The sequence below is a fragment of the Stegodyphus dumicola genome, chromosome X2 (assembly GCF_044657685.1).
Source record: "Stegodyphus dumicola isolate Sdum_Otavi_A_Nest chromosome X2, ASM4465768v1".
Classification (NCBI taxonomy): Eukaryota; Metazoa; Arthropoda; class Arachnida; order Araneae; family Eresidae; genus Stegodyphus; species Stegodyphus dumicola.
Genome location: NC_140781.1, coordinates 19,193,192 through 19,216,266, shown reverse-complemented (window position 1 = coordinate 19,216,266; position 23,075 = coordinate 19,193,192). Strand labels below are relative to the sequence as shown.

General features: G+C 33.3%; 1 long non-coding RNA gene across 4 annotated transcripts in view; it reads right to left on the bottom strand.

Annotated features, from left to right (window-relative positions):
* Window positions 1–6,606, bottom strand: part of LOC118198305 (uncharacterized) — a 69,874-nt gene extending 63,268 nt beyond the window's left edge. Inside the window, exons 1-3 of one of the 4 annotated variants that reach the window (XR_004759737.2) lie at window positions 6,266–6,483; window positions 2,739–2,858; window positions 496–641 (exon numbers count right to left, since the gene is read on the bottom strand). This is a non-coding gene — a long non-coding RNA (uncharacterized LOC118198305). The other 3 variants (XR_004759739.2, XR_004759736.2, XR_015039205.1) reach the window with 3 other exon arrangements.
* Between the last annotated feature and the right edge of the window lie 16,469 nt (window positions 6,607–23,075).

Sequence of the window (23,075 nt, the reverse complement as noted above, 5' to 3'; positions counted from 1 at the left end):
TATGTGTATACTGTGTGTTGCCGCCAATAAAGTCTGCTTCACGAGATTTGCACTAGTGAAACGGAAAAGTACCCTTATCTGTCCATAAACAGATCATTTCTAATTCTATTTTCCATCCTTAGATGGCCCTCTTGCTTTACTTCTTACCATTATTTTCCCTTTATAAGACATCCCTGGAAAGTTTTCAAAAATTTTTCAGGCTCCCTTTCTGTTAGTAATGCTTGTCTTTTATTTAGCTGTTGCTGAAAGTACTCTTGCTAAAATAAAATCTATGTCAATTAATGCTGCTTTGCTTACCTTCAGTTTGTTCTTTGACATATCTTTCTTTCCCAAAGTCAATCCATTATCACCCACATTTTAAATTATGACTATGTAAAAGAAAAATACAGTAAGCAGGTTCTGCAAATTAAACATAATTTACAACAAATATGCATTATCAATTACTTATTTTACCAAAAGATACTTAAAAAGCACCATAAAATAGCAAACATTTACTTCTTTCTTCAGCATCCACTCTTTTCCTCAAAACGCCCTTTATTCATATTAAAATTGATCTTTAAATAGTGTTTCACTTAGCGAAGCACCAATCAGTTATGATCTATGACCACCCTTTCCATATTCTAAATGATGAACAACCATTCCTAAATAAATATTTAAAACTTTCTTAACTTATTTGCAATTTTAGTACAGTATGACTAAAATATAATATGCTAAAGCAAAATAAAATAGTTAATATAGGCACCTATGAAATGCACAAGCATAGTAATTTTTCATTGATTGGGAAGGAGGATTTTAACTAAAATGCAAAATTATTACAATAAACTACGAGTAAATAAAAATATTTCTTGGAATTACACATAAAAATAACTAGATAAGATATTTAATAAACATAAAAATAACTAGATAAGATATTTAATAAACAGAAAACCACAGTAGTAAAATTTATTGCATATGGATAAATGCAAAAATATAAGATATTCTATTCAAACATAATTCCACAACAAATGCATTTCTTATTTATAACATATACACTCATTATACAAACAGAGCTTATCCATAGAATAAACATGAATGTTACTTACTCCCTTTGTGAACTAAGCATTTACAATATAGAATCATCACATAAGGTAAGCAGAGTAAAGGTCTTGAATAACCAACAACAGTGAATGTTCACCAAGATTACTACTTGCAGTTTAAGAGAATTCTCATCTTTTGAGTATATGGTTACTTTAGATAACGCAACAATAAACAATGGCAATTATCGAATTGCACAGTGGATTTATCCTGTTTAAGGCTTTTGGTATCTTCTTTTGATAATAAAATTTAGAATTAATATATTAAGATAAGTAATGAATATGCTAGCAAAAATAAATAACAAATTACTTTATTTCTAATTTTGTTAAATACTTAGAATATAGAAAACATATAGTTTGTGTAAAAGAAAAACTAAGTTAAATAAATAACAACTTTTATTTTGTTATTTAAAACACATTCACCCTACTCATTAAAATATTTATTCATCCTCTAAAGTCTACAGTCTCCCTCAAATTACTAGCAATAGCTTCAGTAACTGTACCTAATAGGTAAAATTTATTCTTGCAGTTGAAAATGTTTTAATCTCTGGTTGGACATGCATGGGACAAGATATACATGGTATCCACTGCACATGCTAAACATCAAAATCAACATGACTCACAGCACAAACAAAAATGAACTGCTCTCAGTACCATTTTCAGATTATTATAAAACACCAGGTGCTCAGACAGGTGGAAAAGTGTAAACACAAAAGAGATGTGATACATCATTCAAGATTAGCTGTTCTAAAATTCAAAGTAAACTTAATACAGAACAGCTTTAGTATCGCCAATGACAATCGGGGAAAAAAAATGGCAAATCGTCAACAAAAACGTGTCAAGGATAAATATTATCAAGAATAAATAACAATTAAAAAAAATAAGCCCTTGATTATAATAGTGGAAAAAGAAAGTCTTTTTCTAATTTTCAACACTTAGTACTGTTAAGATAAATTCTTGAAACACTGAATCGCATGTTATGAGTAATGAAATTTATTAAAGGTTAATAAATGCATTTTAAAGCTATTATATGTTACTTTAGTTTTCAATTTTATTATTAAAAGTAGATTAAAAAAATATTTCAAGTTGAAGTAAATCGAATGTACGTGAATCTGAGCCAGTTTCTCTTAAGACATCCTTTTTCTGCTAGCCTATCTACATATTTATTTTCTATTCATAAATACTGTTCTCTCTTTTTAAACGCAGATCTCTATATTTTGTTTGCCCTTTTATACTAATCATTGGACAACAAAAATTAGCTTGTTTTAATAAAGAAAAAAAAAAGCATGTTTTAATTATGAGTTAAATGGTTTTTTGGTTTATTGAGATTACGGCAAAGCACACTAGGGCTATCTGCCTAAGGAAAGGAATGCCTTCATGGAGGACTTTCTAAGGGAAACTGGCTCGTAAAGAAGTTACACATGGGGAAAACCACGAAAACACCCATGCAGCCAGCCTGTTCGCGAGATTGGAACCTCGGACCGAACTACCAGTGTTCAGCAACTTCACCACTCGGCCACTGGTGGGCCAATTATGAGTTAAATGAAATATTTTGAAAAGTACTGTTACTTTTTATTATTCTATGCTTTATACACCACATCATTTTTATATGACAGCTTTACATAGCAATGGTTTAAAAGTTGTGATCATAATATTTATAGTTACCTCAAATTTTTCATTCTGAAACAGTTTTTCAAACAGCAACTCAGTGATGTTTCTTAACACATGAAATTAATTGATTTCTCAGAAAATAAATGTTATTTCTGAAGTGAAGAAGTGTTGTATCTATAGGTTGAAAAATATAGGCAATATGTTTGCAAAATCCTGTTCAGTTTTGGACAGCATTTAAGCAAAATAAATAATTTGTATATGATGCAAACAAAAATGTATTACACTATTACATGTAGTGAATAATTAATCAGGTAACAAAGTATAATGTAAAATTCCTTTATTTTATAACTAGTTATTTTATGTTTGGGATCTTTACTGTCACTTCCCTCGTCTGTTTTCCCACCAGAACGCAAATGAGGTTTTTAGCTTGTAAAACAAAGTGTGTTTTGCCTCTCAAGACTACATTACTAGGTTGCTAGATAAGATAAGATTTGCAGTCTTGCATTATAGTTGCTTATATTTGAATTCCATACCGGTTAAGTTTAGAGCCAACTTTGCATTAAACTGATTTGGGTAGCCTTTGGCTACTAGTTTATTTGAATTTAAATTTTACATTTGAACTTGTTATCATAAGTTATCTTGCCACGAGTGGTTAGCTGAGTCATAAGCCTTTTGTTCTTGTTTAGTTTTAAAATAGGATCTCTTACATGGTTCTCAATTCAGTTGTTACTTTAGACCTAGTTTACATGTACTTTTCATTCACTAGGACATTTTTTTAGAAAGTCTTTTTTTTTTTTTTTTTTGGTTTTTGATCTTGTAAAAATCTTTACAAGCTAATCTAATATTAATTTTACATGTCATCAAGCCTTTAACTGTAGATTCCTTCATCAAACCCCTATCATCAGTCCATGCGTTGTTCATCAAAGAAATTACTCTCTCAACTGGTGCTGATGTCCCAGGTAAGCAAAAGACATATTCAACAATCTTGATCAGATTGGAGACTGCTGTGTGATTCTCCTTGAAGTGATCAAACAGCCTGAGACATTTTTCTTCACTTGGAAGTAATCACATCCCTGGTAGACTCTTCTTGCTTCCACAGTTCCCAATTTGACTGCAAATACTTCTTAGCAAGCACAACTTCATCAAACACCTGATCAGTGTTTATTTGCATATTGGGTACATCAAGAAGACTGCTGTTAATCATTTCAGCAGAAGTTTCGGTGTTTTCCCAATTAAGAGCATTTGTTTTGGTCAGATTCACCCAAGAAAACAGTTCAGCATTTCCAAAACTATTCTTCCAGAGGTCCAAGTATGCAATGCATCTTTTATAAAATCCATCAAATTCTTTTTTCACACTGTTACGGACTTGCTCGTCTAGATTCCTGTAGATGTTCTTTGTGCCCATAGGGTTAAAGTTTAAAGCCTTTCTTTCTGTTAGGTTTCTTTTGAGAACTTTATGAGAAATCTCAAAAGCTGTAGCGTTACCTTTTCCCATTACCAGAACGGCCTTGTCAAAGACTGCAAGCTGTCCATGGACAAACCACAAATACAGCCTGCACGTTAAATCAGTAAACAAGTTTTTTATTGTTGATGCGCACATTTCTTGGTCTAAACAAAATGCTTTCAGACCTTCAAAAATCTTGTAAAATTCTTTCCAGCTCAGGCGTGATTGACAGAAACCAGGCGTTGTGTTGAATGAGTTTACGGTACTGTATCTTGGCATATTCATAAAATTATTTTAGGTTAGTTATACTAAATACTTCCACATGTGTATATGTAGAAGTATTTATAAATCTTAACCAGTAAGGCCTCAATATCATTTGGGGGACTATCTAATGCAGTTTGCACACAGTTGTGCACAATGTGTGCTCCACATCTGATTCCACTGATTTTCCATCCTAGCCTATTCTTGAGTTGATAGAAAATATCGTTTTGCCCTGCTCTTTTCAAATCACCGAAGTTTAGTTATCTCCATAAAAGCCCACTACTTTGCTGTGCAACTCGTTTTGCAACAGGACAGAGCATAAGTAATTTGTAAGAATTTCAGATGCTTTCCCCGCCACAAATTTGAAATCTAACAGCTTTACTTGCACACCTGAATTAGGATTAAAGTAGCACACAACAATTGGCACAAGTTTTATAACCTTTATGTTTGATGCATCCATACTTACAGATACATAGTTTAACTTGGTCAAGTCTTCTTTAAGCTCTTCCTGAACTAAAGGAGCTATGGCATTTAAAACTATTACCTCACACTTAGTATTTCTGACTGAGAATTTAGGTTAAAAATCTTAGAAAATAGCTTTGATAAATAAGAATTCGAATTGAAACTTGGGCTATGGTTTGCTGTGTGGTGAGCAAAGGCCGCCACTTTCGCTGTGAAGTTTTTATCATTAGAACTCAGTCTTAAAAAAAGATACATAGTTTAATAGTGGTCAGTTTTGATAAGCTGGCAGCACACGCTAAACGCTTTTTGTGTTTACTCGATTGCAAATGATCTTTGATATCGGATCGACAACCCTGAGCAACAGAAAACTCAGAATTACAATGTCAACATTTAACTCTATCGTCTTTATCTTCATTGCCAATACATAGCTTCTTCAAAAAAAAGGGGAATTCATTTAGTAAATTCCCGATGAATTTACACGACCGTTTTGGCATTTTAACAGAGAAAGAATAAATTTTAATTTAAAACATAAATAAAACAGTGCTAGCTCACTAACACAACAGACACCATCGAAAGAGACTGATTTATCTTATCTCTATCACAAGCGGCTAGCGGCGAGTCCGAAAAGCCTCTCGAATCGCACATGGTCACAATTGGCGACACAAGACAATACGATGACAATATTATTTATTGGCAGATCATCACTCTTCTATAAATTTCACCTTTCATACAGTACAGATAGCTGACAAAGTAATTATCCTAAATAATACTTAACAGTTACTTATTTTTAGACTTTTTTGGTCATCTATAAAATCAAATTTAATTTTTACCGGGACGGGAAGTAAACCGGGATTTTGTCTGAAAACCGGGACGTCTGGCAAGCCTACGTCTAACTAAAGTTTAGTTACACTATATGGCTGCAAAGAATATATCTAAGCTTTATAATAATTACATTTTAAGATGCTGAAATCGGTATTTAAGCAGTTGTCATGTAGTCAAATTTTTTTATATAAATTGAACTCTTACTTTTATTACAACAAATACAGATATCTGCTAGATAAAATGTCTAAGTAATGTAAAAAAATTTGCATAAAATTTAAAATAAAACGTAGACAGTTATATGAACATAGTAATAATAAAAGAAATGATACTCAATGAAGGTTATTCATATACAGCTATTAGACTATGAGATTTACAAGATTTGAGAACTGTAAATGTTACGAAAGCAATAATGAAAATCCGATTTTGCTTTATGATTTCACACTATTACACATTCCTGTATTTCTAATTTAATAAATAAAACAAAAAAGTATTTTTAGACCCTGGTAATTTTTATCATAGCCTATTTTAAGAAACATGTAAGAAGTCTAAATTTGCATGTGGTTCCTTAGCAAAGAATACACCAAGAGTTTACCTCATGCTACTAAAAATCTGAAGTTGAAGGAGTTTATAATCTGCAGAGTTGGCATTTAAAAAAATGTCAAGAATCATGTTATATAATATTAGAAGCATCAGTATTAACTATCAAATTTTGGCTTTTTTAAAAGTTTTGTTTTTATATTGTGCTTTCCTAACACAAAAGTAATTTTAAAAAAAATTTGTAACTTATTCCTCCCGCCATCAAAGCTCTAATACCTACCCACTAGAGCTGGAGCAAACCGCACGTGTTCGTTACCGAGTAACGGGAACATCTGGCTCACTCGAAATACCGATTCGTTACTCCCACATCCATTTCGTTACTTGCATCTGTCATGTGGTTGCTATTGCGGTTTCTATGCGAATACGAATGATGCGGTTGCTGTTCGAATACGAGTTATGCGGTTGCTAACAATACCTGTGCATCACAATGCGCGAATATTTTTTGATTGATAATTTCGAATTTTCCTGGTTAATTCATCGGGTAAACTATTTTATATATTATGTGTTTGTGTTTTAAATGAAATATTATTTAATAAGATGAGCAATTTTGACATCCTGAAGCGTTTTTTTACACTCTTAGACAAAAAAAAGAAAAAAAAAAAAAAACGACGCACCGAGAAGATATAAAATATAAAAAAAAATTGGACGGACACAAATCACAAATTGATATGCATACAGGTTTCGACGGAAAATGCAAAATTTTACATTTTGGTTGCAAATGAATGAACGTTTGTCGCTACAGCGCATCTGATCAGCTGCGCAACTGGCAGGATATTTAAGAGGAGAAATTATGATTCCAGGTCAAAAATTCTTCACGAATTTCATCCCGAGTACTCAACTATGCCTCGCATACAGGTGCGCAGATGTCTGAATTTGAGAGAGGTCGTGTAGCAGGCTCAAAAAAGCCGGTTGATTTTGTCGGCGAATAGCTCGACATTTGAGGAGCGATGCCACCATTAGACGATGTTGGGAGAAATGGGTGAACCATGGCCGCACGCAGTGTCAAGAAGGAAGCGGTAGGTCTAAAGAAACGACAGAATGTGAAGAGCGAGCAATCGTCAGAGCGGCACTCACAGCCCCAGATGCATCATTATCATCGATTGTAAGTGCAACTTGTGCTTCAGTGAGTGCAACGAGCATTCATAGATGGTTCACAGAAAGGGGGATAAGGTCACAGCGCCCCTTGCGTCGACTACCTTTGACCTCTGTACAACGTCAAGCCCGTTTGCAGTAGTGTCGAGCTCATTCGCACTGGAATGTCACTGATTGGAGTAGAATAGTCTTCAGTGATGAGTCCCACTTTGAACTGAGCCCCGATGACCAGCGAAGGCGAGTCTGGAGACGCCCCGGACAGCGGTGGGATACCAACCTGACCGTCTTCTGGCAGACAGGACGACAACCAGGAATGATGGTCTGGGGTGCCATTTCATTTCATACTAGGACCCCTTTGGTTGTGATCCGTCGCATCCTTACAGCACAGCGGTAAGTCGACGAAGTTCTAAGGCCCGTTCTGTTGCCCTTCATGTCTCGCCACCCTGGGCTTACATTTCAGCAAGATAATGCCCGCCCCCACACTGCATATGCTTCTACTGCTTGCTATAGTGCCTGCCGAACATTACCTTGGCCAACAGGGTCGCCGGATCTCTCTCCTAATGAGCACGTTTCAGAGCATTATGGGCTGGGCCCTCCAACCAGCTCAGGATGTTGACGATCTAACCTGCCAGTTGGACAGAATGTGGAACGATATCCCCCAGGAGGTCATCCGCAACCTCTATCAATCGATGCCAAGCTGAATAACTGCTCTTATGAGAGCCAGAGGTGGACAAACGCGTTACTGACTTTTTCACTTTGTGAAGCTCTATCACTTCAGTAAATCATACAATTTTTCTCAAACTGTAATCATTTGTTTTTCTGTACATGTACATCACTTCTACCGACTTTCGTCCGATTCGGATAACTCCTTCTTGGTGCGTCGTTTTTTTTTTTTTTTTTTTTTTTTTTTTTGTCTAAGAGTGTATTTGCTTTGGCTTACATTAAGATTTATAGTGCCTATTATGTTTATTATGTTTGTAATTTGAAAATTTGGATAATTTAGATGATTATTGATTTTCTCCATTGTGAGATTTTATTGAGTTGAAATATTTATATACTGCAGTTAGAATATGTAGATTACTTAAGTTCTTTACTAACTTGTACGAAGATACGATGAAAAAAAATACATAAAAAATAAAAAAGTTAAATAAAAAATCTGAAAGGTTTTAGGTTTTAATTAACGTCCAAAGGGGCGTTTTTTTTAACGATTTGCGTGTTACCTTTACTTATTAAATATCATGTTCTACGTATTCAAACTATAAAATTCAGTTCAAAAGCAATATCGCAAAATAATTTTAAAATGAGCATATCTTTAGAATTTCCGATACAGTCTTTCGCGCCGGAGATAAAAATGTTTCTTTTCGTACAATGTTGCTATTGCTCCCTTTGAAATTGTTTATTTTGTTAATTCGTTGAAGTCTTACAAAATATGAATTAGATAATAAAACAATGCCCAAATTCCAGTGGGTACCTCCCCCCGAAATATTGGATAATGAAATTGCAGATGCAACAGCCAAAAGAGCAGCAACTGACCCCCACGTTCGCGCACTTGATGTGCCTCTCCCGGGTTCGTTCTTAAAAGCTAAGCTCGAAAGAGAGTTATTGAAGTGATGGCAACATCTGTGGGAGACAGAGACTAATGGCAGAAGAGTTTACATATTTTCCCCAAAGTCTGTTGGCTTCTAAGAAGTGGCTCGCCTCACTTTCCCCAGTTTCTAACAGGGAATGGTCCTTCATGACTTACCTGCACCGCTTCAGACGACGCGAAAACGATCGGTGCTCATACGGAATGGCAGGAGATTCGGACCACCATGTGTTCATTTGCAGAGAGCTGCAGAACATTATCTTAGACAGCCAGGAGCGGACCATATCCTTGCATCGGCCGTAGCTATTTCGAAAAATCGCTATGCATTGAAACGCATGTGTGATTGAGTTAATATTCAACAGCTCAGACAGGCTGGAGTAATTTTCAGCTGCTATCCTCGTCACCAGCACAGCCCCCTTATATTCTGTACTCGTAGTTAATTTATTTAGTTTAAGTTAGCTTTTTTTGTTCTTTTCCGTTTAATACTTATTTCCCTATATTGTGAACCTTGAATTATGTACTCTGCCTTAATTTATGTTAATTTTAAAAAACATTTTATCAATCACTCTGTTAATTGCTCATATTCATAATTAATGCACTATTCAGCTGACTATAAAATACAGGTATAACTGACTATAACTCAGTTATACCTGTATTTTAACTATCCATAGTACTCATGTTGTGGATGCCTATTGACAGCACTTATGCTATAACCATCTGTGAATAACTCTGTAAATGTGAAACTTAAATTCTTCTCCTCACCCACATTGCACCGGCATGTGTTGGCACACCCCAGCACTCGTTTTGAGCACAATATGCACCAATGTGTGTAATGTGGATCAAATTATTTGCGTCAGCGGGGTTACCTGGCCGATATGCTAACTGCCCAGAGGATCGGGTGCTCCGCTGTCGTTGGAAAGAAAGAAAGAAAGTCCATTTATTGAGAACGTTAACAAAAGAAAGAGCAAGAAGCTTATTTTCCTTTAGGTTTTAATTTTGCGACTGTTACAGCGCACGCATTTGCCAAGTATTTAAACTGGATTTTTACCTGATGCAATTTTGATATATACTAGTAAGTTGCCTGCAATTTTTTATTTAATTTACATAATATGTATATATTCTACACATTCAGAACATATTTTCGTTGAAATGTTCTTATGAAATGTATATCCCATAATTAATTACACATAGGATCTCTGTAAATAACAGCGAGTTCTTATCACATCAATATTTTAATCTCCCGTGATTAACAGAAAGAAACTACCCGACTTTTGTTTCTTTGAAAACATGGTTTGATATCTTCAAAAGCATGAAGAAATTTTTATCACGACTCACAGTCGTGATAAAAGATTTTATAAGATTTTAAAGTTATTAATACCGCTGCCTCTTCATTCTCAAAATATTGTTGAAATGACAGTTCTTGCTTTCTTAGAAGGTATTATGTAGGTTCATTGATTTAAGACTGATTTATTTTATTTCTTTTTCTTTTTATTTAAATTTAGAAAAAGATTACTCTGCGGTTTTGTACTGTTTTTTAGTTGCAAATCTTCACATTAAATTACACTTTTTACAAACAGTTCAAAAGCTTGATCCAAATGATTTGTCCTTTTTTCAGGTACTGAAGCTTTTTTGTTTATCACTTTCTTCTCTAATTGTCTTATCACCCTTTTCCTCACAGTTGCTTTTCAGCGTTAAAATTATCCAGAAACCAAATCGTGTTAAATGTGGACAATTTGGTTGGTATTCAAGTACTGTTCAACCAGTTTCTCGTTCTGACCAGTTTCAGGTGAGGCTGCTAACCCACAGCTGCAACATGTGGAAATACATTGTCCTGAAGAAAAAGACCCACTTTCTTGAGAAAATAAACTCTTTTAATTCTTCGTGGTTGCATATAAATAGGTTTTCAGGAGGTTTGCATAAAACAATTTGTCGACACATTAGGTTTATGGAAGCAGGAGACAGGAAATATGTGCAGTGCATCACCAGGATTCGAACTCCAGACCTTCAGATTGCTAGAACATGCTTTACCAATTACACGATGAAGGCACGCGGCAAGGAAGGAGAAAATGCCTTACATTCTTAGCGACGAATTATCTCCCACCATCTTTTAGTTCGGGCAGTAGAAAATAGAGCTGCAAGCACCGCTGACAAAAGCTCTGTATTTAAAATTCTTCGCTTAAATACTCTTTAACCACATTAGCAACCTGGTGAGAGCTGACGAAAAGCAGAAGCTACAGCAAAACTTTAATTCATAAAAATTGGTTAATTACCGTATATGCTCGTGTATTGTCCACGCTCAAGTACTGTCCGCACCCCAACTTTAAAGATAAAATTTATGTAAAAAGAAAGTGAGCACAAGAATTACGTTAAAATATATTTTTTATAACATCGCCCTTTTTCCCTTTAGTCAATAACATTAGTCAATAAACATCTTTAAAGAAAGAATATGCATTTGTTTTGTCTTTGTTTGGCGCCAGGATGGAAAGCAGAGACTTTCTTTGCGCAGCTGTTATTCAGTCATAATACCGGCGCCAGCAATCCACTCGGCAGACGCGATAATAAATGAAGATAATCCAAACAGGTTTTTACCACACTGGCTTCCAGAAAATGCTGTTTTGTAATGAAATTACTTCCTCCTCCTTCCTCCTTGGAGCGTTCGCATATTTCAAGCTTTCTCTTTTCATTCATAGTATCATTTGAAATTCGTAGTAGTTAGCAAGTAGCGTGCTTGAAATGGGAAAGTACAGCAGCTATACAGCGACTTTCAAACTGAAAGTCGTAGAATTTGAGCAGGAAATGGAAAAAGAGCAGCAGTAAGAGTATATAAGGTAGACGAAAAGTGTGTTCGCTATAACAGCGCGATCAACTGGCGGCAACGAACAAAATAAGACTTGCGTTTCGTGGTTGAAATGTAAGTTTACGAACTTGGAAAAAAAAGTAGTTGAGTATGTTCGTGATATGCGTTCTCAAGGATACGCGAGAACACGGCACGATAAGAAGACATTCCTACATCGGAATTGAAGGCGAGTGAAGGTTGGTTGCGGGGAATGATGAAACTAAATGGATTTTCATACAGTGTGTCAGAACAGATTATTTTTTTTTAAAAAAAATAATATGTACAAGATATTAAAAGAACCAACGTTTATTTAATTTGTGTAAAAGTAACTATTAAAATTACAAGTGTTTGTTAATTCTGCATCTGGTATATTATGCTCCTGCGTGAACTACTACGCGCCGAGTGCTGATAACGTAAACGGGGTAATTTATATTATATATATTGATGGGAGAAAGTGAGTTTGTAAATTTTAGGTAGCTATTAGACAACTTTAAATTGATACTTTATTACTTATGCCATTTTCTTCCATTTAGAACTTAACTTGCCTGAAATGAAATGTACACTCAAAATTACTCACGAGAAAAAGCGCGACATTTGAATGACCCATGTAATGTCCGCACCCGCATTTTAGTGAAGTAATTTTAGTAAAAAAAAAATGTGGACATTACGTGAACGTATACGGTAATGTAAAATACTTTACAATCTTACTGTCTGTTCATGGTTTGTCAGTGCTAATGTCCATAACCGCAGTGTGTTATGGTCTGCCGAAACGTGCTTTGTCGATATTGTTTTAGAAGTACCTCTGCCAATGAAGTATTGAAACATGATTAAGGTATTTTATTACATATGAATACTGTCAAATGTATTTCAATCACTTTGTTTTCACTCCTCTCAAGTTTAACACAAAATTCAACTACACTGAGATGTTTTCCTCACTTGCCACGGCAAAGCATACTAGGTGCATCCATGACCAAATACTGTAGTTCATAGTTATTCAACTGAAAGCTCATTGCGTTGATGTCTGACATTCATAAAACTCAGTAGAAGGTTGCTACTTCTAATACAGGTAAAATGAAACAAAGCCAGTCTTAAAACTTTTCGATCAGTACTCATATCTCAATCGTTTCAGATTTTAATTTTCAGCATTAAATCACAGCGTTAATATTTTTCTAACTTCTTCGTCCTCTTTGATACTGATTCCGAGTTGTATTTAGCCACAGGTTTTGAACATAGTAATAATTATAGTGCCGAATCAGAAAGTATAATGGTTCTTGGTTATGTTTAATTCATTCACGCGAAATTAAAAATTTTGAATATTTAAAGCTGTCAGATGCATTTGATTTGTCTTTAAGTATGAAAGGGTAGATATACTTCTAAAGGGTTTAATTTTTTTTTTTTTTTTTTTTTTTTTTTTTTTTTTTTTTTGTATTAACAACTATTATAGAAATAACAATAAATAAAATTATTCCAGAAATTGTTTCAAACTGAAAGTCGTCGTTCCGTTCTTTGCCAATAGATGACGCCACTGAAACTAAACTGTGAAGAGTAAGAATTTAGTTTGATGATGCGATCTGAATTCAAATATTATCTGAGTATTTCATTAAAATGCTTATTTTACATTCTTGAAGATTTCTGTTTAACTGCAAATTGAACGATATTTCGTCGTTTAGATTATCAAATGCAATGTGCTTTAACAGTATTATTGTAAACAGTATTATTGTAATCTGGGAAAGTACGAGTATATGGCAGAAGTATATGAAAAGTAAAGTGTACTTGAAACTACACTATTTCAGCTATGAATCTCCCGTAAGCGTGAAATTCTGTTTCCTACAGTATAGTCTTCTGACAGCAGATGAAGAGCCAAATAAGCCTGGAAATTTTTAAAAATTATTATTGAAAACCCTGCATTATTATTTAGAAACCTCTGTATTTTAAGTACTAAAAATTTCCATAATTATTATTCTAACATATTAATGCTTCTATTACTTTTGCTGTTAAGAAAATTGTTAATTTTAACCACAAGTTTACATTCGTATTTCATATGCAATCGTGACGGGAGTGAAACGGTTGTCATAATCATATTTTCGTGTTCGTAATTCATACGCGGGCCACCATGAGGATTGGTTATAATTGCAAATTCGAAATTTATATACAGCCGTCATAGGAATAAAAAAAATGGTGATTATGATCAACAGTCTGTAATTCATACGGCATCGGTCATAAAAATGAAACTGGTGGTTATAATCATTAAGTTGCGTTCATATTTAAAAAAATTCTATCCACTCAGATGAAAGATGTTATAGACAACATTATATCACAATCAGTTTAACACTTTTGCATAATTTCACTAGACCTTCTACCAAACTGGAATCAGTTAATATTTGAAAATCGAAATATATAATTGCAATTATTTGAAATTTATTAATTATGAATTTAAATTTTTGGTCTTTGTAAAATATTAGTTCTAAATTTCTTATTTTATATCTTTAATGATATTTTTTACTGCAGCTTAATGCACGAAAATACTAGGCATGCTTATACTTGGTTTTCAAAGAATTGTTTTGTAATTATATATATATATTTATTTAAATTTAAACAAATTAAAATTCTAAACAAATACGTATAAAAGTAAAAAAGTAGAAAAGCAAATTTAAATTCTAAAAAAAAAGGAAAAAAGCCAAAATAATTTAAAATAATTTTAAAATATGCAAACATGTAAAAGATTTAATTCTCAAACTAATCTACAGTATCATTTAAATTCAGAAGCATAAGCAAATCTAGTGTAAAATCTATCCATGAAAACAAATCTACTAATTTAATAAATTAAAATAAATTAAACAATTTTTTAAAAAATGCATATGTGAATGATCGTAGAGTAGGCAAGAGACAGACTTATCAAGGGGAAGTTGCCTCCAAACCTAACTCTCCAATCATTCAATTCGTGTTTCGTCATTCATGCAGGCAAGGGTAAAAGTCAAAACCAAAAGTAATTCCAATAAAGTGGTACCCTTAGAAATTAACATTTAAGTATTAACATTTAAGAATTAAAGTTCAAAAAGGAAAACACTAATTAAGTCTTTTGAGAAACAAGCAAGTAAAGTCAAGAATTAAACTTTATATATATATATATATGTGAGGAGAATAGATGCCGCTTAATGTTATCGCGGTTAAACGTTATCATTCAGATATTGTTACCGAATTCTCGAAGTCCCGTCCATTTGCATACATACAAAAAGACAGAAATAACATCGCTTGCTGTGGTCAACAATTTGGTTAATATGACCACAATATAATATAAATTTTTTAAACTAAGTAAAATAAACAAATAAAAATTAAAAATGCAAAATAATTTCAAAATAGATTATATAAAAATTGCCAAGGGGTGCAGAAATGTATCTAAGTAAGGGATTAAGTCGTAAACAGCTTGGTTTCGATATTAGACAATCATTTAAAACTCGCCCCCCAAAAAAACTTATTTTGACGTAGATTTAATAACTCTACAGGCTTACACAGATCCCTGTTTTTCAGACCAGACACAGATCCTTGTTTTTCAGAAGCAAACCGATTAGTGCAGAATTTCCCTCCCCTGAAGAAAGAATTCTTTGGAAACTTCGACGCCAAACTAAAGTTGTCTTTAAGCCTAATTCTAAACTTTGCACTGGCATATTCTCTTCCAATGAACGGCTCCCCTCAAGCATTCCCCTGAGTATAGATATTAGAGGTACAACACTGGTCAAATAACTTTTCGAAGTATTATGAGAAGTTCATAAATGAACTTTTGCGTTTAGCTAATTAAGAGGACGGTACACCTTTAAAATGAGCAATAAATAAATTTTTGGGAATTTTATTTTGCTTCATTGACCATTTTATTTTGAACAAATTGATACCATACTTTGCCTTCTCCGATAATTATTTGTCGAGTTATAAAGAAGAATATGAACTTCAAGGTTTTTGATTTAAAAGGATGTGAGTGTGCCTATTCATATGTTACTAGCCATATTTTATATTTAGTTAAACTCCATGCTATTTTGAACGATATTTGATTTCCTTATTGATTAATGTTATCAAATTAGCCGTAGATGAGCGTGCTAATTTCAAGCGTCTCCTACGGTATGTGCGAATGCTACCTTTGAACTCGGTTGGAATATAATATCTACTCTAATATACGATAGTGTTTTTCTGTTATCCAAATAATCAATACTGAATTGCAGTCCAATGCGCAACGAATTTATGCTACTTCTAAATCTATAAGCGTTGTAATAACAATAAACGCATAATTATAATTTATTCGCATTCCGCATGAAACTGTTTCGGTGGTCGCCAAATTGAAAATAATCTTTGCCAGTGATCTCATGCTCAAATCGCATGCGGGCCGAATGCCGGATCTGAAAACAGCTGACGGGTCAGTTTTTTTTAATGAAATGAAAAATGTTTATAAATAAAACAAAATGCAGTTAAAATAAATTTTAAATTTCGCTTGCTACATATTTATCAGAACGCATATAAACGATAATAATAATAATATCTGAAAGAAAATAAATTTATATATATATATATATATATATATATTCATCTGGAATCTAAAGTTTGGTACTTTTAAGACACTTTTTTTTATTACACTTTGTAATTCAAACGCATTAAAAGCTAAATATTAATATTTTTTACTGAAATTTATTTCAAACAATTGTAACATGTTTAATTAATCATTAAATGACTTACTTTAATTTAAACTAAAAATTGGTTTAAGAGCTAAATATGTTTTAAGTGAGACAAAACTTCAGAATAAATAATGACAACCCAGTATCTTTCTCATATTATGTTATCAAAATATTTATCAAATTATTTCTAAATAATTAAAAATATTTATCAAAATATTTCTCCTTTTATGTTATCAAAAACATACATAAGAATAAAATATAGGTATACAAACCTTTTGTTTACTAAGAATAAATCAATACAGTAGAATTAGAAGTCAAGGATAAATGTGAAAAATGCAAACTATTTACACATATATAAAAAATTTTGGTGCTCCTGCAAATATTTTATGCCTGTTTTATTTTTTTTTTTAATCTCTATTGATTTTGGTTTATCTGCAAACGCTTTCCATAGTAAAACCATTAATGGTAAAATTTTTTGCCGTGCCCCTTTTCCTTGAGTAGCTAGAGACCTTCCTGTGGTGCTTCCTTTCTTTGACGCATATAGAAAAACATATAGAAAAATTTTTCTTCCACGCATGTAGAAAAACACATATGTTTGTATGTAAATAATTATAAACTTTTTTATTCCTTACTATAGCTTGACACTTCCCAGCGTTTCGATTCTGATAAACTTTGTAGTCTTAGACGGATATTACTAGAAATTTATCTTCATTATGGGCTGTAGATGTTCATTTCTCTGTCCGGTTCCTTTCTTATTAATTTTCAAATATGAACAAAACCTGTTGGTACATAAATGCACTCTCAAACGAAGTGATTATTTTTAGTGAAAAAATTTGTAACTGAGGGTGCTTATAATTTGACAAGTGCAAAAAAATCTGATATTGACACCACATGAGTTTCTTGTACGGCCTATTAATTTATATACAATTTCTGCTGCATTTCATTTAAACTTATCTCCTCGAATTATTCTAACTTAATTTACCGGTCTCTCAAAGCAAATTGAAGGTGACATCTAAAATTGCAAATTTTGAAATTAAATATCTCGTTCAGTTTTTGTCGTGTGGGAGTCAAACTTCTTATAATTTTATTTTTTCGTAATCAATATAAAACTTTCCCAAATATAAGCATAAGAAACGGGAGACCGTTTTAAAAGTTAGATTTCACTATTTATCGAAAATTAATATTTTTTTGTAAAATCTGAAATTGCCAAACATGAATATTTTCCTCATTTTAAACAATTCTGTAATTGGAAATATAAGTCTAAGACTAATAATTGCGAAAATAAAAGCCGATTAAGAAGTGAGTGGGTGTATATACTTGGGTACTGCCGATTGTAGCAAAAAAAAGGTAGTGTACAGCTAGATGTTATAGCAGTTCCATATACAGAATTTCAGCGATCTGCGGCTAATAGGTTTTCTATTATGCGAGATTCATACATACATACGTGCGTAAGTACGTTCAGACTTCACGAAAAAAAAAAAAAAAAAAAAAAAAAAAAAAATCTCTTTTTAATCCTTTTTAAACCCATTTTGCAATCTGTTTCGGTAAAAAGAGTCCGCACGTACAGACGCCATGCACTAAAATGGATATTTATTTTGAAATATGACACCCGAAAGTTTTCGAGATTTCAATACTTCTTTAATTTGTAGTAAAAAGCAAAAAAGTAATAAATTTCGTGTCTTCAGATCCTTGAATGAAATTTATATCCCTTTGTAAATTAATTAGCTCCACTCATAGATATTTCTGGCGCGGTGTTTGTTTTTAATCTTAGTGAAAATGATGTAAACTCGGACGTCAAATAACTAAAACTTTGAAATCTTTGCAATGCAGTGTTTCCAACGAAACATAATTGAAATGCAGGACCGGATTAAAACATTTAAAAGCCGTAAGCGCTTAAAAGATTTTCAATCAATCAATCAATACATGTATTGCCGGGCTATTGCTAATATGTGCAATGTTGCCGGCTCATTGATAATTCTGCCGTATGGGCACATGACGTAACAGTCAGACGGGTAAGAGGAGGTCTGAGGTGAAGAGAGGGAAGTCACCACGCACCACAAGGCTACAGAAAACAAAACATGAGACCGAAAACCAGTATAGGGCTTGACAAAAGTAAGGAAATCTGACTGATGTTATCAAAAACATACATAAGAATAAAATATAGGTATACAAACTTTTTGTTTACTAAGAATAAATCAATACAGTAAAATTAGAAGTCAAGGATAAATGTGAAAAATGCAAACTATTTACACATATATAAAAGATTTTGGTGCTCCTGCAAATATTTATGCCTGTTTTTTTTTTCCTTCCATCTCTGTCGATCTTGGTTTATCAGCAAACGCTTTCCATAGTAAAACCATCAATGGTAAATTTTTTTGCCGTGCCCTCTTTCCTTGAGTAGCTAGAGACTTTCCTGTGGTGCTTCCTTTCTTTGATGCTCTAAGTACGTGCTTATTTTGCTTCACGGTTTATCCAGCTCTGTTCAAATATATTTCAGGCCCGCATAAAATTGTTTCGGGCGCTACCAGGTTGGGATTACCGACTCACGCTGCTTAAAACTATAATAGTGCTGCCATCTAGTGGATTTTATTATAACAAAAGAAGTAAATATTTTCATTTCAGTGGAATGTAACAACATTTTTCCTTCCCTTGTTTGCAAGTTGCCTTGCGCTGAAAAGAAAAAATATTTTGCTTCACTATTTCTTGTATCCAGCATATTTTAAAGCAATTTTTATTTCAGTTATCTGTCTGAGCGAAGTATAAGTCAAAAAGCAAAGTGCGAAAGTATTTAGCTAACTTTTACCATTTTACGTTTTTCCCTCATGCATGTGTCGACATACTTTTGAAGTCGGGCACATATGAAATTTGTATTTTATCCTAAATTCCTATATATTAGAACCTGTGGTACTTAAAAGAGCATTTCTGATATTCAACACTGTACCCAGTGCCGGATTAAGGAGGTCCTAAGCACTTAGAAGCCCCACATATGTTTACGCTAGTTTTTTGTTCATTCCTTCTTTCTCCCGTTTTGGTTTAACAGCACCATGCATTGCATGATAAACCCGGCAAAGAGAAATGTTTTGGACCTAAAGACCTTTTTGTTGTGCTTTCTTTTCTTGGTGCCTAATGTATGTGCTTATATTGCTTAATTAACCATTCAGTAATTTAAGCACATACATAAGGCGCTGACTTCAACGCTTGTGATAAAATGATCTTACTACGATGCTGAACTGGCAGAAGACTCAGGTATTCTTATCCATTCGAAAGATAGCAACGAATACACTAAAGCCCTCACAGGAATAACTGCTTCGGTTGTTGCTTTGGCTACTAACAGGGCTTAATTTCAATAATTAGACATGCTGGATGTACGACAAGGACAGATATGCAAATAATAATAAATAAAATAATAAACGGTGAATATTCTCAATTAAATAAAATGCAGAAAGATAAATAAAATATTTATAAATTAATATACTTAGAGAAATAATATAATGATTTAAATTAATACATCGTGAAAATTAAATGAGATAACACATACGTGGTAGGCGAACGAATTAATGAATAGTAAAGTATGGCACACTGAAGACTAAGAAAACAAAAACAGTTTTGAACCATATTCTACATGGTCAGGAAAAAATATTTTCTCATATTTGCTTTTAATTCATTTAGAGTCTTCTTGACTGAATGGATAGAGTACGTAAATATTCCTCTTTCTAAAAGAACAAAACGAATTCATTTAGATGCTCATGTTTTCCCTCATGAACTGCTCTTCCGAGGGAAAGTAAGGCATTCACTCAGTAGCTAACATCAATATCAGTTTTATTCATTACCAAAAATATTGCATTTGTAATAGAATTCCTTGTTTGTTTTGTGATTGAATTGTACGATAATGAACTTATGGGAAACTGAAAATAGGACAGAATAAAATTTTGTATTTTCTCGAAAAGAAATTAAAAGTGCTTTTAAAAAATTTGTAATTTAAAAGGATGCATAAACATTTAATAAAATTTCTCTCTGGAATGAATTTGACTTGCAAATTTTAATTGTACGACGTCGAATTTGAATAAGGACATCGAGTTCTAAAATCATGGTCCATATGTTTTCATTAACGACATTTTTGGTATAAATGTACCAAGATTATAATTTTCAGTACAGAATGTTTTTTAATTTTTTCCTTTTAAATTTCAATATACATAGATTATATATGTCTATGTGTATGAACATATTCAGGCTCTCCACGAAGGGCTTAATAATCAAGCCGGAAAATCTATGAGACATCATTTAAAGATTACTATACAGTTTGAAAGACCCTTCTGAAATAAAAATCTGAAACCATCAGTGTGAAGATGTAAGATATTAGTACTTGGGGATGTAACAATTACATTACAATCTTGTTAATCGTACATTGTCTTGATGGTTCTACGCAAGCGATGTAAGTAAGCTTAAGAAATACGTTTGCAACATGTAAATCTTGAGACAGTCAAGACAACTTCTCATTAAGCTTATTAATTAGAATTTTATGAGTAAATCGTGATCAGTTGTTTTATGTAATTATCTATTTGCCTTTTATTTTAACAAGGAATCACCAGTGCTAGTGCTCAGCATTTTTCTGTTAATTTAGTACATGTAGAGAAAAATCTGTGTCTAAAGTTTGTTGTTCGAGCTAAAAGTTTTAAATGTGACCGCAGTGAAAAACACAGTAACTAATAAATGTGATTTTGGCATATTTCTCTTCTGTATAAAATTAAACAAAATGGAATCTCAGACTAGAGTTTATTTCTATAAAAAAATTCAGCAATTGATTTCGAGGGAAACAAGCACAGTTTTCATCTTCAGGGGTAAAATATATTACATACTAGGACAGAAGATTATTACTTTTGAAAAAGAGTTTTCCTTGTCTGTCATCTTCGAATACAAGAGAAGGTGAGAAGGTTTCTGTAAAACCAATGACAGGTCTAAGATTGGGTTTTGCCAAATCATGGTAAGTGATTTATTAAGTAAATGATTATTGCATAATCATTCACATCCCTTTTATTGCCATCGTAATTCATGTAGAATCCATAATTTGCTGAATTTCTAGGCGATCTTCCATTCGATATCATTAACACAGAAAAAGGAAAGAAAATTTTGAAAAGAGTAATGCCGTAAATTTCTTGGAAAAAAAAAAAAAAAAAGCGCCTTTCTGGCTCCATTAGGGAGGTCGAATCCCGCGAACGGGCTGACTGCATGGGTGTTTTCGTGGTTTTCCCCATGTGTAACGTGTATACGAGCCAGTTTCCCTTAGAAAGTCCTCCACGAAGGCATTCCTCCCTTTAGGCAGATAGCCCTCCAGGCTTTGCCATAATTAAATAACCTAACCTAACCTAACCTTGCTCCACTAGTGGCTGAGTAGTTAAGACCGCTGAATACTAGTAGCTCGACGTGACTTGGATTTGATCTGAGGCAAACGGGCTGGCTGCATGGTTACCTTTCGTGATTTTCCTCATCTGTAACGTGAATTGGAGCCAGTTTCTCTCAGAATATCCTGCACAATAGCATTCTTCCTCTTAGGTGAAATAATCTTCGTGGTTTTGCCATACTCGAATAGCCTAACCATCGTCTTCGTTTACAGGTTTTTATAATTTAAGGTATAACGTATTTTTCTTTCCCTTTCGTATGCCTTCGTGGTGCAACGGTAGCCCATTCAGCGCGTATTCGAGAGGTCCAGGTTGGAGTCCCGTCGAGGGCATTGTACATATTTCGCGTCTCCAGCATAAAAAAAAACCTAATAACTCTACAAAGGAACTTCTAAATTACAAATGAAACCGTTTAATCCTAAGTATAAGTATCCGAAGAATTTTTTTTTAAAGCAGAAAATAGTGATAATTTAGAGATAATTAGTGAAAGACCTAATACAATTAGTAATTCCTTACAAACCGTCCTAATAATGAATTCAGTAAAAAAGCAGGAAATTTAGATGCATATGTTTTTTTTTTTTTTTTTTTTTTTTTTTTTTTTTTCAGAGACAGATATTTCTTTCCAACTACGATCCTTTTAATTTATCATTTAGTATTAAAAATACAATCTAAAGTTTTTCTTATACTATATATAGTAACGACTAAATATTCATTCGCAGTTTGCGGCCCACCAGCGGCCGAGCGGTAAAGACGCTGAACACTGGTAGTTCGGTCTGAGGTTCAAATCCCGCGAACGGGCTGGCTTCATGGGCGTTTTCGTGGTTTTACCCATGTGTAACGTGTATACAAGCCAGTTTCCCTTAGAAAGGCCTTCACGAAGGCATTCCTCCCTTAGGCAGATATACCCAGTGGGCTTTGCCATAATTAAATACACCAACATCATTTTGCATTGATATATCGGTTAGTAAATAAATATGAATAAATCGAGGTTGAATTTTTTTTTCTCCTTAGAGGTTGTTTAATGATTCTTTTTTGTGTTCCATTTTATGCTTGTAAAGATAGTTTTGGACACTACTGTATATGCTGCTGTAGATTAATTGTCGGGATTGAATTCAAATGAAGAGAAGAAGTATTTAACTGTGAAGTTCCACTGACTTCGTTAGAGAGCCAGAGATTCTGACTAGCGCGTCTTTTAAGCTACTCTCAAGCTATTTTTACGCTCGGCCGTACTTTAGGCC